Consider the following 15,377-nt stretch of genomic DNA (forward strand, 5'->3'; position numbering starts at 1 on the left):
TAAAAACCAGTATACTTATTCTAGGTTATTACTTAATTAAGATATATTAAAAAAATTATATTATGAATGCATATAATATTATGTAATGACTCATCGCATACTAAAACAGACATAAAATTCATTGAAAAAAAAAAAAAAAAAAAAGAACTAGGCATGATGGGTTCGCTAGGGTGCAACCTATTGGAGTCAAATGAAAAACATTAGAGTTGGATTTAAAGAATTCATTGTTAAGAAAGTACTATCAAAACTTAAAAACAAGTTCTACAGAGAGGTGTGGTTAAGTTGGTCATGTTGTATGAAGTGTAGTGTTGATCGGTCAAGAACTCTTATGTTTAGATGTGAAAGTTGCGAAAATGAAGATGCTGAGGTGGATTTGTGTGCATTCTAGGAGAGATAAGATTAGGAATGAAGATAATTGAGACAATGTGAGACTATCTTTGTGGTGGAAAAGCTAAATAAACCAAGATTGAGATTGTTTGAGGATGTGAAGAGGAGACAGGTAGGTGCCCGAGTGAGGAGGTATTAGAGGTCGATAGTGGTGGGTTTATGGAGACGTAGAGGTATATAGGTTGAAGAAGTATTATGACGAGGTGATTAGATAGAACATGAAATATCTATACCTTACCAATTACATGACTTTGGATCGGAGGTAATTGAGGTCAAGAATTAGAGCGAAAGATTAGTAGGTAGTTGAATTGAGTGTCGTCTTGCTTTACTGCGAGATAGGCATGGGGTACCACACATATTTCACCAGTAGTATTAGTACTAGTTTTATATTTTTTTTTGTCCTTCGAACTCTTTTATTGCTTGTTGTTTCTTTGCTCCATTATATCTTTGTTTTGTTTTTGTTACTATCCCTCTTCTAATTGCTATACGTAACGATTTATTTTAGGGAAAAGGGGTAAATATACTTTTGCATTTAATATATCTTTAAATTGTTTTTATATGTGTTACTTCAGTCGAGGGTCATTTGGATATTTGAAAATAACCTCTCTACCTTCTCAAAGTAGGAATAAGGTACACGTACATTGTGCCCTATACAAACCTTAACTGTGGAGTTACAATTGGTATGCTATTGTTGTTAGAGAATTGATCGAAAAAGGAACGTATTACGTAATGATTGTACACCAACTTTAACAACAAATATGTTACAGATCTTTTATTATATTAAGGGAAAATAGTGATTCCTAATATTATATATTGTTTCCAAAATAGTAAAATAAAAAAAGATAAGACACAAGTAGTGCCCTCCCCAACCCCAACCCCCCCCCCCCCCCCCCAAAATAAAAAGAAAAAAATAAAATTATACTTAAATTTGCTATGACACACCTAAACTTTATAGAGGTCCTAATACTCCTAAACTCAGTTTTTCTATATTTTGTGCTCTTTTGTGGTGACATGGCTGCCAAGGCAACACAAAAGAAGCTCAAAATATTTTGCTACTTGGCAGCCACGTCAGTGAAAAAGAGCAAAAAAAATACAAAAAAAATAAATTTAGGGGGGATAATAAGACTCCCGCAAAATTTAGATGTGTCATAAAAATATCAAATATAGTTTGGAAGAATACTTGTGCCTTATCTCAAATAAAAATATAAGAATTGTCATATATTTCACATGAAAGATAAGATACATCAAGTCGTATAATTTGAATTTTAGAATGTCCTTTTGGAAGGAGGAAGCATTATTTCAGAGGAGAGATTAGATAACAAATCTAGAAAATCATTAAAAATTCACTTATCACCTAATTAATATTTCTTTTTAACACTTTCGACATCTATAATTTATAATCTAAAAATCAAACAAGTATTGTAGCACCCCCAAAAATTTCTAGCAGAAATCTAGCTTATCTAGTATGCCTCTTAGATCTGAAGAATGTGTTCGTCTAGTATTGACGTTGCTTGGAAAATGTTTGGGCAGAGTTGGGAGACTCAAATGAAAATTTTGAATGTGATATATGGTCCGTGCCCTACTCCGAAGGAACCCTCTACGGGAGGAACCCCGTATTGGGACCCATGTTGCGGAGCCTAGTGGGAGAACACACGAGTTAGCCTCCACCCATGGTCAACACAGGAGGTAGGGGTGTAATTGGCCCCATGCCTCACACACCCTCTGTTGTGCCAAATCATTTTCTCTTATTTTGTTGGGGGGGGGGGGGGGGGGGGGGGGGGATGATTTGGTAATTTTAACTTTATAGAATTGTCTCCTCCTAACTTAAAATGTTGCCTACACGATTTTTTACCCCATTCTCAGATCTAAACACTCCCTCTTCTCTCTTAAAACCCTAACTCTCAACTCCTATAGAACAACAATAAATCAAGGTCTAAGGCCTCCCCTAAAGGTGATACGTGAGAATGTACTGGTATGCTAAATGAAGTAAGGCTGAATGCATGAGTTTATATGTATGAACAATAACTAATTGAATGACATGCAAGAGTTGGATTAACATACATCGAGGATCTGTAACTACTGAACATATTGTGTATACTGTAACTGAGTCTACTGGAACTAAATTTAATAACTGAATATACTGATAATCTGAGATCACTAATAATCTGAATTATTGATAACTGAGTGATTGTATCTGACAGTCCTAGTTTTATAGAACTGAACTGAGTTATATTCTGAAGACTGAGATCAAAACTGAAACTGTGGGAGGTAATCATCTAACCGACATGCTCCAATCTGAACTAATAGGGGTCCAATATGTAACCCCAATTGGAAGGGTGTCAATACCGTGCCATAAGTAAAGACAAGCTGAAGAGTAACCCTCATTTGTCAGGTACTCTAACAACAATGGTGGAACCCTCATCTGGCAGGTTAGAACACCCCATCAACCCTCAACTGGCAGGTTTGATGTTTCAACCTACGCTAGCTACGTAGTTCTGGAATATAAGGATTGCTTTTAAGAATCACACCCTCTGCTGGCAGGTGAGCCCCCATCCTCGGATTCACTAGGTGCTGAATCTTACTCCCAACTGAATGACACTAAAGTAATTTTTCGAGAATTTTTCTCGATTTTGACCCCTGACGTGACGCGGAGCTATCGTGCCGTGTCACTGGAAAATTGCATGGTGGCGCAATGAGGTGATATCGCATTGCCACTTTGTTTGTGAATTGAAAGTGCACCACGACGCGGTGAAATCGCGTTGGTACATTAGAAATTGACAATTGTGAACTGGGTCTATGGGGTGACACGCCAATATCGCGGAGCAGCACTAGAAATTGATAATTTCTATTTTGACACACTTTGTGACACACTACTGGCCTGAATGATGATGTGTTAATGATTGAAACTTAAAATCGTCATAAATTTTTATTCGGTTGTCGAATTTAGGAGAATTTTATATCGTTGGAAAATTAATTGAATTTCCTACGCAATGGAAGACTCTAATTAAAAAATTACTGAGTATTTCAAAAAAAAAAAAATTTAGGATAACCCATGTACTGAGGGTTAATCTAGGCTAGGAAAATATGTGGTATTACAATATACATAAGGCGAGTTCAATAAATCGAGGTCCCAATCACAATTTCAAACACCAACCAGAAAACATAGTACAAATATTTCAACATAGTTTGAGCCTTTTATGATATACTCCCGTCTGGTTTTACTTGTCATTGATTTTCTTATTGAATTTTCACGTTTACTTATCATTTTTGGCATATCCAAAAAAGATAATTTTTGTTCCTATTTATCCTTATCACTAATTGTTTATTCTCTTAATGATAATTTCAAGACATAATAATAATCATCAATTATAGGGGTACTATGGTAAAATAGTCATATTAATAATTATTTTTTTAATGAGTGTGTCAAGTTAAAATATGACAAGTAAAAGCAAATAAAGAGAGTAAATAAAAATGGAGTTACATCATATGTATGTTCCGCTTGTAGTGTAGAATTTCTTTACTTTGTAATTACATACTATTCCCTTTGTCCTATATTAATTGTTTATTTTTTTCTTTTTACGTGCAACCATAAATAGAAAGATAATTTTTTTTCTATTTTACCCTTACAACTTATTGCTTATTCTCTAAATTGTAATTTCAAGACATAATAGTAACCACCAATTAACACGGGTACTATTTAGGCAACTTATACAAAAAGGCTTTTTTATATACTCTATCAGAATTTTATGTTTTTCATTTTTATTGTCTGTTTTCACGATGCCTCCATAAAAATATATGGTATATTTATACCATAAAAATTCATGGTATATTTATATATTATACAAATTATATTTATATAATAAAAATACATAGTATATTTATACCATACAAATTATATTTATACCATATAAATTATATTTATTTCATAAACATACATGGTATATTTTAGATATAAAAAATTTATACCATGTAATACTGAAAATATATATTTATAATTAATAAATAATTTTTTAACAAGAAAAGTACTTCCGACATAATGAGATATACCATGAATATTTATTTCATAAATTATATTAAAAATATAATATTAATCTGACTTTGACATAAATTATATTTATACAATAAAAATACATGGTATAAATGTACTTCCAATATAATGATTTTTATTCTATAAATATTTATTCATAAAAATTATGGTTAATCCATTAGATTAGAATTAAAAATACACGATAATGAAATAATACTAGTTGATTATACATGAAAATAAAATGAATATACACGAGAAAATAATAGAATACTTAGTTTATTTAAGAATATTTGAATTTTGAACATAAGAGAGAAAGATTCGAAAGCAGAGATTATCTTTTTCACTTTTAATTTGAAGATTGAAAATATATCTCTTAAATTAAGGTGAATTGATAATTAGTTATAACATTAAATTAGAAATTATAATTATCTTTTCTGATTTTATTAAATGCCTATATATGTAAAAATAAAATATTTTTATAATATTGATAAAGTACTATTATTTTAGGTCCAATAGGTAGGCGAGAAGGACATTTTTGGCCCAATAAGTAGATGGAAAGGATATTTTAAGTCCAATAGATAGACGGGAGGCGTTTTTACATCATTTTACATAATTAAAGAGCATTTTAGGCCCTTTTTCGTTTTAGATGTTTTTCATTATGTTTCGTCTTATCACACTAACATTCATGATTTACGATATAACGCTTACTTTTTTACTATATTTTTCTATGACAATTGTTTTAAACTGTTTATTAGCAATGAAAAATAATTACATTAGACCAATTTACCCTTTCAAATATCATACGCTCATCTTTGCCTCAAATTATTTATCAAGACAAAACTAAGTATATTTTTTTCTTTTTATCCGTAACAATAATTATTTTTGAAGATTACTAATACCTAAATAGAATAGATATTTAATGAAATTATATTATATTTATATTTAAGATATTAATAAGGGTAAATAGTCAAATATTTTTAAAAATTAATGTTTTTTTAAGGAGTGTCAGTAAAAAATATGACTAGTATTTTGAGATGGTGAAGTGTACTTCTTCGTCTACTTTTCGTGGTTGATAATTTGAGGTTAAACACTTGGGGTGCTTTTAATGTCCATTAATTACAGAAATAAACAAAATTATTTCATGGTCAATAGCCGTTAATTGGAATCTTCAATTGATTAATCTTGCATTATCATTTGCGTCTTTTTCCCATTTATTACGGTATTTACTCCTTTTTTTTTTTAACTATTTATGAGTTATTTTGTTTAGTGGTTGGTATATCCCCATTTTTAATAGTTGTCACATATTACTTTATTACTTTCTCCGTTCCAAATTTTATATCTTTGTTTTCCATGTGTTTATTTTTATTTTTTCTAGTAACTGCAAAAGTGCGCGGATTTGTAGGTATAATAGATTTTGTACATATTTGTAGGGGGGTGCGCGGATTTGTAGGTATAATAGATTTTGTACATATTTGTAGGGAATCTATTTTTATTTAGTGCGTGGATGTTATCTTTTAATAATTTACTTTTTTCGTAAGATATATTCATTAATTATTTTATCCTGTAGTAATTACAGAGTTACAAATTCTTGTATAATAATTTATCCTATCTGTGCTATAATATATATCTAATTCTAGATTTTCAATGTTTATAATAATATATCATCTATGTATACTATACAATTAGATAATTGTTTAAAATAATTATCCATAAAATGTTGATATCTACCTGGTGCATTTTTATATCCAAAGGGTAACACATTCCATTCATAAAATCCTTGTGGTACCGTAAATGCGGTTAATTCTTTAGATTCTTCTTCTAGCTTTAGGTGGTAAAATCCTGATTTACAATCAAATTTGCTAAAATAATTATATCCTTGGATTTGTCTTATTTTTAATATCTTATTTGGTATCGGATAATTGTATGTTATAGTTTTTGCATTTAAATTTCTATAGTCAATAACCATCCTACTTTTTCCTCTTTTTTGTTCACTATGTTTATTTACTATAAATGCTGGACTGTTATGTTTACTATTACTTTTTTGTATATATTGTTTTTCTAATAATTCATCTATGTGCATTGTAAATTCTTTTAAATCATCAAAATTATATGTTAATGGTTTTTCTGTTATTATGCTATTCTTATCTATTAATTCAATTTTTATAGTAGTTTTGTGTTTTTCCCATCCTTTTAATGGATCTTCACTATATAATTGTTCTGGATTATTTCTATTTTATTAATTGAAAATATAGTTATTTCTGTTTTATTTATCGAAAATACTACTAGTTCTACAGTATCTTCAGTATTGTTTATATTTTCTAACTTTTGTGTAATTTTTTCACTTCCTTTTATCCAATCAGTTTTCTTTCTTATTTTATTATTAACTCTTTTTGCTCTTACTTTTTGTTTGCATGGTGTTGTAAACCACCAGTCTGTTTTAGTTATTATATGTGGGTATAATTTATCTAAAAATGGCATTCCTAAAAGTATATCTTTTGATGTTAATTCATAGTTATAAATTTCTTCTATTGTTAATATCTTATCCCATACTTGTATTTTTACATTCCTAGCTTTATAAGTAATTAAGCTTCCTTCATTATTAAATCCTTTAACTATTATTGGTGTTTTTAGTTTGTCCCATTTGCTTTCTGGTAAGCAATTATATCTACATAAATTAGCTTCTGCTCCTGTATCTATCATAGGCGTATAATATCTACTGTAATATCCTTCTACTACTATCTTCATTAATACATGTATCTTCATTTCATGTTAAGGCTCTTTTTAAGAATAACTTTTCTTGGTTATATGTTAAGGTTAATTGTGTATGTTCTATATTATATGGCTTTACTTGTTCCAACCATTTTATTCCTAATATTATATCTGCTTTTTCTTTTTCTGCTAGATTTTTATTATTTATTAAACTTCTTGGTAAATCTGGGCATATATTATTATCGGTTTTTATTTCTTCATTTTTTACTAGATATTTTGCTATATAATTTTCTTCTTGTCCTGTATTCAAAAGTATTAGATATTCTTTTTCATTTATTTTTCCTGTTATGTAATATTGGTTTAAATTACTTATTGAGTTTGTTTCATAACTTGTTCTTTTTGATGAGCTTGATGACTCTGGCTTTTCATTAGCTATTCTTTTCGTTGTACTTATTCTATCATTTACTATTTCTAAATTTTCTTCTGTATCTATGTCTCTATAGGTATAATCATTATAATCTATTGTTTTTACTATTTGTTCAAATGGGCTTTCTATTTGTATTTTGTTAATTTTATTTTTTCCCGTTATTTTATGTTTTGTTGTTAATACATATAGGTTTTTACATCTTGCTGTAAATATTTTACTTCCTGGGGTTAACTCTATTCCTGATATTTTCCAATATAATACTAATGATTTATCTATATTCCTATCTGTTACTGCTACTGAATAATTCGCACTTATTATAAATTTAAATTTTTGGTATATTAGATTTCCTTTTACGGCAGTTATTATGCTTTTTTCTATAGGTTTTATAATTCTATCGTCTGCTAAATATAATTCTATTGGTGTATCTATTCCTTCTCTAAAACATGCTTTTATTAATATCTCTGTACCTCCAAGGTGTACATATTTTATTGGATCTCCTTTACTTTTTATATCATTTATTTCTTTATTAATTATTCTTTTTGTTACTAGTGGTATACTAGCTTTTCCTTTTGCATATCTGCAGTCTATTACATGTTCTTTTTGGCATACTACGTAATATTCATCTTTTTTTCCTAGTAAAAATATTTTTTATTGTTGGTATTTTAAATATTTTGTCTACACTTAAATCTAATTCTTTTCCTTTTATTTCATCAAATATATTACTGTCAAATATTATTTTTTGTTCCGTTCCTTCATCATTTAAATATTCTTCCTTTGTTATTATTTTTATATCTTCTTCAGTCATTTGATTCATCTATTTCGCTATCTAGTTCATTATCTGTTTCATTTTCTGAAATTTCATATATACTATCTTCACTTTCTAATTCATAATCTATATAATCTATCTGCATGTATTCGGTATTTTCTATTTTTATTTCTGATATTTGTTTATTTTTTGGATTTTTAGGTAATTTACAATCTCTAGCTAAATGTCCTAACTTTCCACAATTATAACAAGTACATTCTTTTATAGATTTCTTTTTTCTATATGGTCTTTTATGTTTATAATTTTTTACATAGTATCTTTTTCTTGGTTTTTTATATTTATATTTTGATTTTTTATATTTCTTATATTTCTTATGTCTTTTTCTTTTCTTATAATATCTTTCTTCGCATCCAAATTGGGGTGCTATTTTATTTTTGCAACAAGCTAAATTTCTTATTAATGTTTTTTCCATTTTTAATTCTTCTCTATACTTTTCAGAAATAAATACTCTTGATACAAAAGAAAATGAAAATATAATACCTAAAACAACAGAAATAAGGAAACCTATATATTATAAGAATAAGTTTAAAAAATATAATGAATATGATAAATGGATACCAAAACAAATAATAAATAAAAATTATAACTTTTTAGATCTAGACTGTGTAATAGATACAGAAAAAACAATACAATTATGGACAGGATATATGACAAAACAATTATTAGATAATAATATAAATATAATAGATGCACCGGAATATATAGAAAAAACATTAATAGGATCAGTAAAATTATGGTTTGCAAATCTAACCGAAAATAGCAAAAAAGTATTAAGAACTAGTAAACCTATAGAAGGAACATCATCGACGACAACTAAACTATCACCTATAGAACTATTAAAAAAATATGAAACAGCTATAAAAGATGAATTTGGTAGTACGACAACAATCGAAGAAGAACAAAATGAAGAAAAAGATACAAATAGGAATTTAATGTTAAAATTAGCAATATGTAATATGTGTTATATAGATGAATATACTTGCGCATTTAAAGAATATTATTACAAAGGAGCATATAGTATAGAAGAAAGTAAAGAAATAAGAAAATTATATTTTAATAAATTACCCGAACCATTTAGTTCGAAAATAATAAAAAGTTGGGAAGAAGCAAAAATAATAGATACGTTAGGAGCAAGAATAAAATATTTACAACAATGGTATAGAAACTTATGTGGGTAGTGCTATCAGTTTGTTGTATCCTTGTAATTTTTGGGTTATATAATTGGTATTTGGTTCTTTGATATCTGTAGCTCTGGGGTTATGGTTTAGAAAAGTTTGTACTCTGTATATATTTTCTATGTATTTTTGGGCTGTGTAGTTGTATATTTTCTTGTCTTGGTTTAGGCTGTCTCGGTATGTATTAACTTGTGGGGGTATGAATAAATGGTCTTTTTGTGTTTTAGGGGTAAATGGTTTTTCGAATATTTTATTCATATTTGCATTTTGGTATCTTGGTCTATTAACTCCTTTGCTTGTACCTGCAGAAGTAGATTGATAAATGTTATGGGTTTTATGGAGTGTCCCAACGTCTCCTTCTATCTCTGGATTTTTAATGTCTTCCGATCGACATAGCTCTGCACATTGCTGAGTTAGCTGATTTGTAGCTATAGACTTCAGTTTACCTTCATTAGTCTTTAGCTTTTCTATCTCATTACCCATACTGTCCACTTTCATTGAAAGCGTAGTTAGGGTGTTAAGTATTTTTTCTAGAGTATCTTCCTCTACTATTTCAGTCTGTGTAGTTTTGTCTTGATATGTAATCTGCAATAACATTTTTGTTAGTACTGATAACTTCAATTGTAAATGTGAAATTTAATATATTTAAAACTAGTCTTCGAATTTATTTGTCCCTAATTTTTTAATTTGTTGTTCCATTTTACTTGGCCTTTTTACTTATCAAGACAAGGTAATTTTTTTTCCATTATACCCTTATTGTAATCGATTACTCCTTATTATTAGTATTCTTGAATATTTAAATGGTGCTTTGGTATTATCCATCCATCAATATTAAAACTAAGAATAAGACACAATTAAGAGGGGAAAAATGGTAAACTTACATTACCAATCATTATTTTCTTAATAGCTGTGTCATCTCAATTTGAAACGGGTAAAATGGGACGGGGGGAGTACCTTACTAAATCAAGAAAGTATTAATTAAATCTTTTTTAAGATTACCTTTGCAATTTTTTTTAAAAATGTTTATACTTATTTGTAAAGTTTCCAAGAAGTTTTTTGTGGAGTGAATTAGTAAAATTACTTTTTAATTAATAATTTTTGAATATGTATGTAAAAAGAAAAATAACCAACTAATATAGGATGAAGAGAGTTGTATGCAATTATAAAGTAAAGAAATTCTACCCTATAAACGTAACATACATACACTGTAACTCCATTTTTATTTACTCTCATCATTTGTTTTTCTTTGTCACATTTTTACTTGACATACTCATTAAAAAAATAATTATTAATATGATAATTTTTTTAAAAGTACAAAATAGTCTCAATAGGTAGACGGAAAGAGTATTTTAGGCTCAATAGGTAGACATAAAGGGGAGTCTGAATATGGTGACTGACTGAACTGATTCGTGAATGCATGCAATGGCATGAACATGATTTTATAACTGAAAGACATTTTAGGCCCAATAAATAAACAAAAGACATTTTTACAACATTTCACATAATTGAAGGACATTTTAGGTCCTTTTCCTTATCTAAAATTATCCCTGAACTTAAAAGGTATTGGTAAGACTAATTAAGGCATGCAGGCAAATTAGTGGTTAAGAACTCTGGCTCCTGCCATACATAGAACTATAACACTGTGGTTAACATTTTTTTTTAATTCTTTCTTATATAATTATTTCTTACTGAGGAACATGGATCACTTATGACTTAGGGTGTGTTTGGTATGAATGAAATTGTTTTTTGGAAAATATTTTTCTATTTTTTCATGTTTGTTTGGTTAGTTTTTATAAAAATATTTTTCTTTTAAAAAATAAGCTCGTTGAAAATAAGAAAAATAACTTACTTAATAGAAATAGAAAAAATAACCACATCCCACCCCAACCCTCAACCTCAACCTCACGTCTACCGAACCCCACCCCTCACCTACTCTACCACAACACCCATCGCCCTAGCTACCTTTATCTTCCCATTATCATTGTTTTCTATTAGATACTCCTTCCGTCTCATTTTACTCGTTTCAATTTGACATTTATATTGATTGAGAAAAACAATTAATAATATGGCTACTTTACCATAGTGCCCCTTTTAAATGATGTTTACATTTTAATTTAGAGAAAAATAATTAATACTAAAGATAAAAAAGAAAAAAAATTGTCTTATCTTGATTAATGAAAAATGTCAAGTAAAATGAAAAATTAAATTACAAAATTTGGAACGAGTAAATAAGACGGAGGGAGTATGTACAAATGATTTTAGGATAATACTTTTTTACTTGCGAACACAAAAACATAAGTAAGAAACCATTTATTTTCTATTTTTTTTAGGAAAAACATTTTCCTCCTCTCCACACTAATAATTGGTAAAATTATTATTATGTGATCAGGGGATTATGAGTTTGTATTGTGAAAGCAACTTGTTGTACAAATACAAGGTAAGAGTGTATACAATAGTCTCTTGTAATCTGGTTTTTCCCAAAACCTCACACAAAGTGAGAACTAATGCATCAGTATGACTTTTTTAAAACTAGTAAAGTGTATGTGCTTTACACGTGTGTATGACATTAATTATAATTAAGCTATAAAATAGAAATTAAAGTAATACAAAATCATATTGTATATACTTAACTTCAAATTACTTTTTTTAAAATCAAAAATTGAATCATTAAGGATAAAAAATTTGATAAATATCTTGCAGATTTGGTTATGATTTAGTGTGTTTAGAATATGGGTGTCAAACGGGACGGGCCAGGCCAATCCGGAACCGACCCTTCTATTTTAATCAGGTTGAGGACCGGTTAAGGGCCGGTTTTGGTGCTAGACAGGCCAGGTCAAACAGTAAAAAAATTAAAACCCACCCTAACCCTGCCCACTTAACTCAACTCGGTCAAACCCACCAAAATCTGGTCAAACCCGGTTAAAAAATCGGTCAAATCCGGTCAAAAATATAAAAAAAAAACTTTCTTTCAATATACATTACATATACCCACCTATATACATTATAAATACGTTAAATAATATATACACTATATATATAGTATATACTACATTAGAATTTAAAAAATATATATACATATACACAATTAGTCAATTACTCATATATACGCATCATTCAATGTATATATACTACTACTTATAAAATATACTATAATATATATACATTACAATATATATAGATATACTTATATACTAATTCATAAAACATATACACAAGTATACGTTAAATATACAAGATATATACACGTGTATATGCACCATACAATGTATATATACTACTACTTATAAAATATACTACAATATATATACATTACAATATATATAGATATAGTTATATACTAATTTATAAAACATATACACATGTATACGTTAAATAGACACTTTTATAGAAGATATATACACGTGTATACGTCCATTCAATGTATATATACTACTACTTATAAAATATACTACATTATATATACATTACAATATATATAGATATACTTATATACTAATTTATAAAATATATACACATTTATACGTTAAATATACACTTCTATAGAAGATATTCAATTTATAAAACATATAAACATGTATAAGTTAAATATACACGTGTATATACACCATTCAATATATATATACTACTACTTATAAAATATACTACATTATATATACATTACAATTTATATAGATATACTTATATACTAATTTATAAAATATATACACATGTATATGTTAAATATACACTTCTATAGAAGATATATGCACAAATATACAAAACATATGCTACTTAATATAATAAATTAATAATATTTGGTAGTAAATTAATAATATATTAGAAGTAAGTTTTTAATTTAAAGTAGAAAACTAGAAATTCAATTTAAAATTTTAAATCGTTAAATGAAAAATACAAAAAGCAAGGACTAAGGAGTGAATGGATTTAGAGAATTTTATTTGATTGCAAAATGATCCAAAACTTATAATTTACATGAATGAAAAATCTACAAATTATGCATCATTTTTTCCAACTCATTCATGTTAATATTAACGGGAACTTGCATAGGATAGTCAAAATCAACGAGGGCATAACCATGCATTGGACTTGATTCTGCTGAGTTCTCCCGTGAAGTCATAATTTCTTCAAGTTTTAGCTCGTCGCTCGGCTCCGGTTCCATTCCTTAGTTTCTTCTTTCTGCTCTAATCCAATCTCTGAGGCAAACTAGAACATTCATTGCATTGCTTCCCAATAAGTGTCAGTTGTCTCCAAGTTGCTGTCGTCCCAGACTAAAGGTGCTCTCTGATGCAACGGTTGATATTGGAACATTCATGATATCTCTAGCTAATTGTCACGCCTCAAATCCTATTAGGGAGGACTGACACCCGTAACCGAGGAGGCCCAGGAAAACCAGCTCATAACCTTATACTTCCCATGCATACCTCTATGACAACCCAAAATTCGGACAGCACCATGTCGCATATAAAAGGAAATAATCACATGTATAAGCTCGAGCACACATATATATGTATATACAATACTTGGCCTTTGGAGCCATCACGTCTATTAACAAAACACCACCTTGACTGTACATTAGGTCTACAAAGCCTCTAGACAATACACAGAGTTTAACTAAGGTCGGGACACACCCCGCCATATAACTAACTTCTATACAATACCAAAAGTGACTGGATATGACACGGAAATGCCCAAAGCAAATTGGAGCTCACCAAAAGAAGCTGGATATCCTGGCTCCTACTTGTGCGGTGTATGAGCTGAGGTACCTGTGCCTACAACATGAAATGCAGGTCCCCCATGGGAGACGTCAGTACAAAATATGTACTGAGTATGTAAAGCTGTAGATAATCACATATGATATAGGAGCTCAATAGAAATCAGAAACAAGTGAATAAATCATAATAGGAATGGACCACACTTACTAGAACTTGTGACAACCTGTACATTATATTTATTCAATCACTTTACCTTCATTCTTATCATCTTTGTAATCATTACAGTACTGTACTATGATCATTAGGCTGCCTCCAGTACATATCAACTGGGATCGACCCATGATAGGTTTATGCCCTTAGGATACCACCCATAAAAACATAAATAGGAATCGACCCATGATAGTCTTATGCCCCTGGGATACCACCCGATAAGAGAGAACTCCCATCACTTAGTTTAATTAATCTTTGAGATTGTTATTTCGGTCGCCACCATATTTTTGATACTTTGAAACGATGATACATCAATAAGAGACATATAAATAGACCATCAATGCAATAACAATGAAGTAAGAACTCATTGGCACATCAATGAAGTGTTTTGGAGTCATCAATGTCATAACAATGAAGTAGGAACTTATTGGTATATCAATGAAATGTTTTGGAGTCATTAATAGCACATGGATCTTGTTTGAGTAACCGGATACCTTTTGACATTCGTTAGAGCAATAAACATGTAAGATTTGGAAGACAAGTAAGTATTGGAATGTCTTGACATCTTGTAGGGTGGAAACAAGTTCATTGGTAACGTAGGACATCATACAAAACCATTATGGATCACATGTTATTGAATAACTTTGGAAACTTTCTTAATAGAACAATTGCTCACTTTCATGCCAAAGATATGGTATAAAGTATGCTTTACATACCTGATTGTCAACCTTCAATACTAGTCCCAAATGGACTTCTCGTCTTTTCGGATTACTTATCTACAATGAACATATATAGCAATCTAGTATTAGCGACCAAGTGTCACAATTCAATTATTTGAATTCACCAAACTAGTGGTGAAATAGTAAGTCTTAATTACACCATAAAGGGTGTCACTTTAACCCTCTTA

This window comes from Capsicum annuum, chromosome 10 (assembly GCF_002878395.1).
Source record: "Capsicum annuum cultivar UCD-10X-F1 chromosome 10, UCD10Xv1.1, whole genome shotgun sequence".
Lineage (NCBI taxonomy): Eukaryota > Viridiplantae > Streptophyta > Magnoliopsida > Solanales > Solanaceae > Capsicum > Capsicum annuum.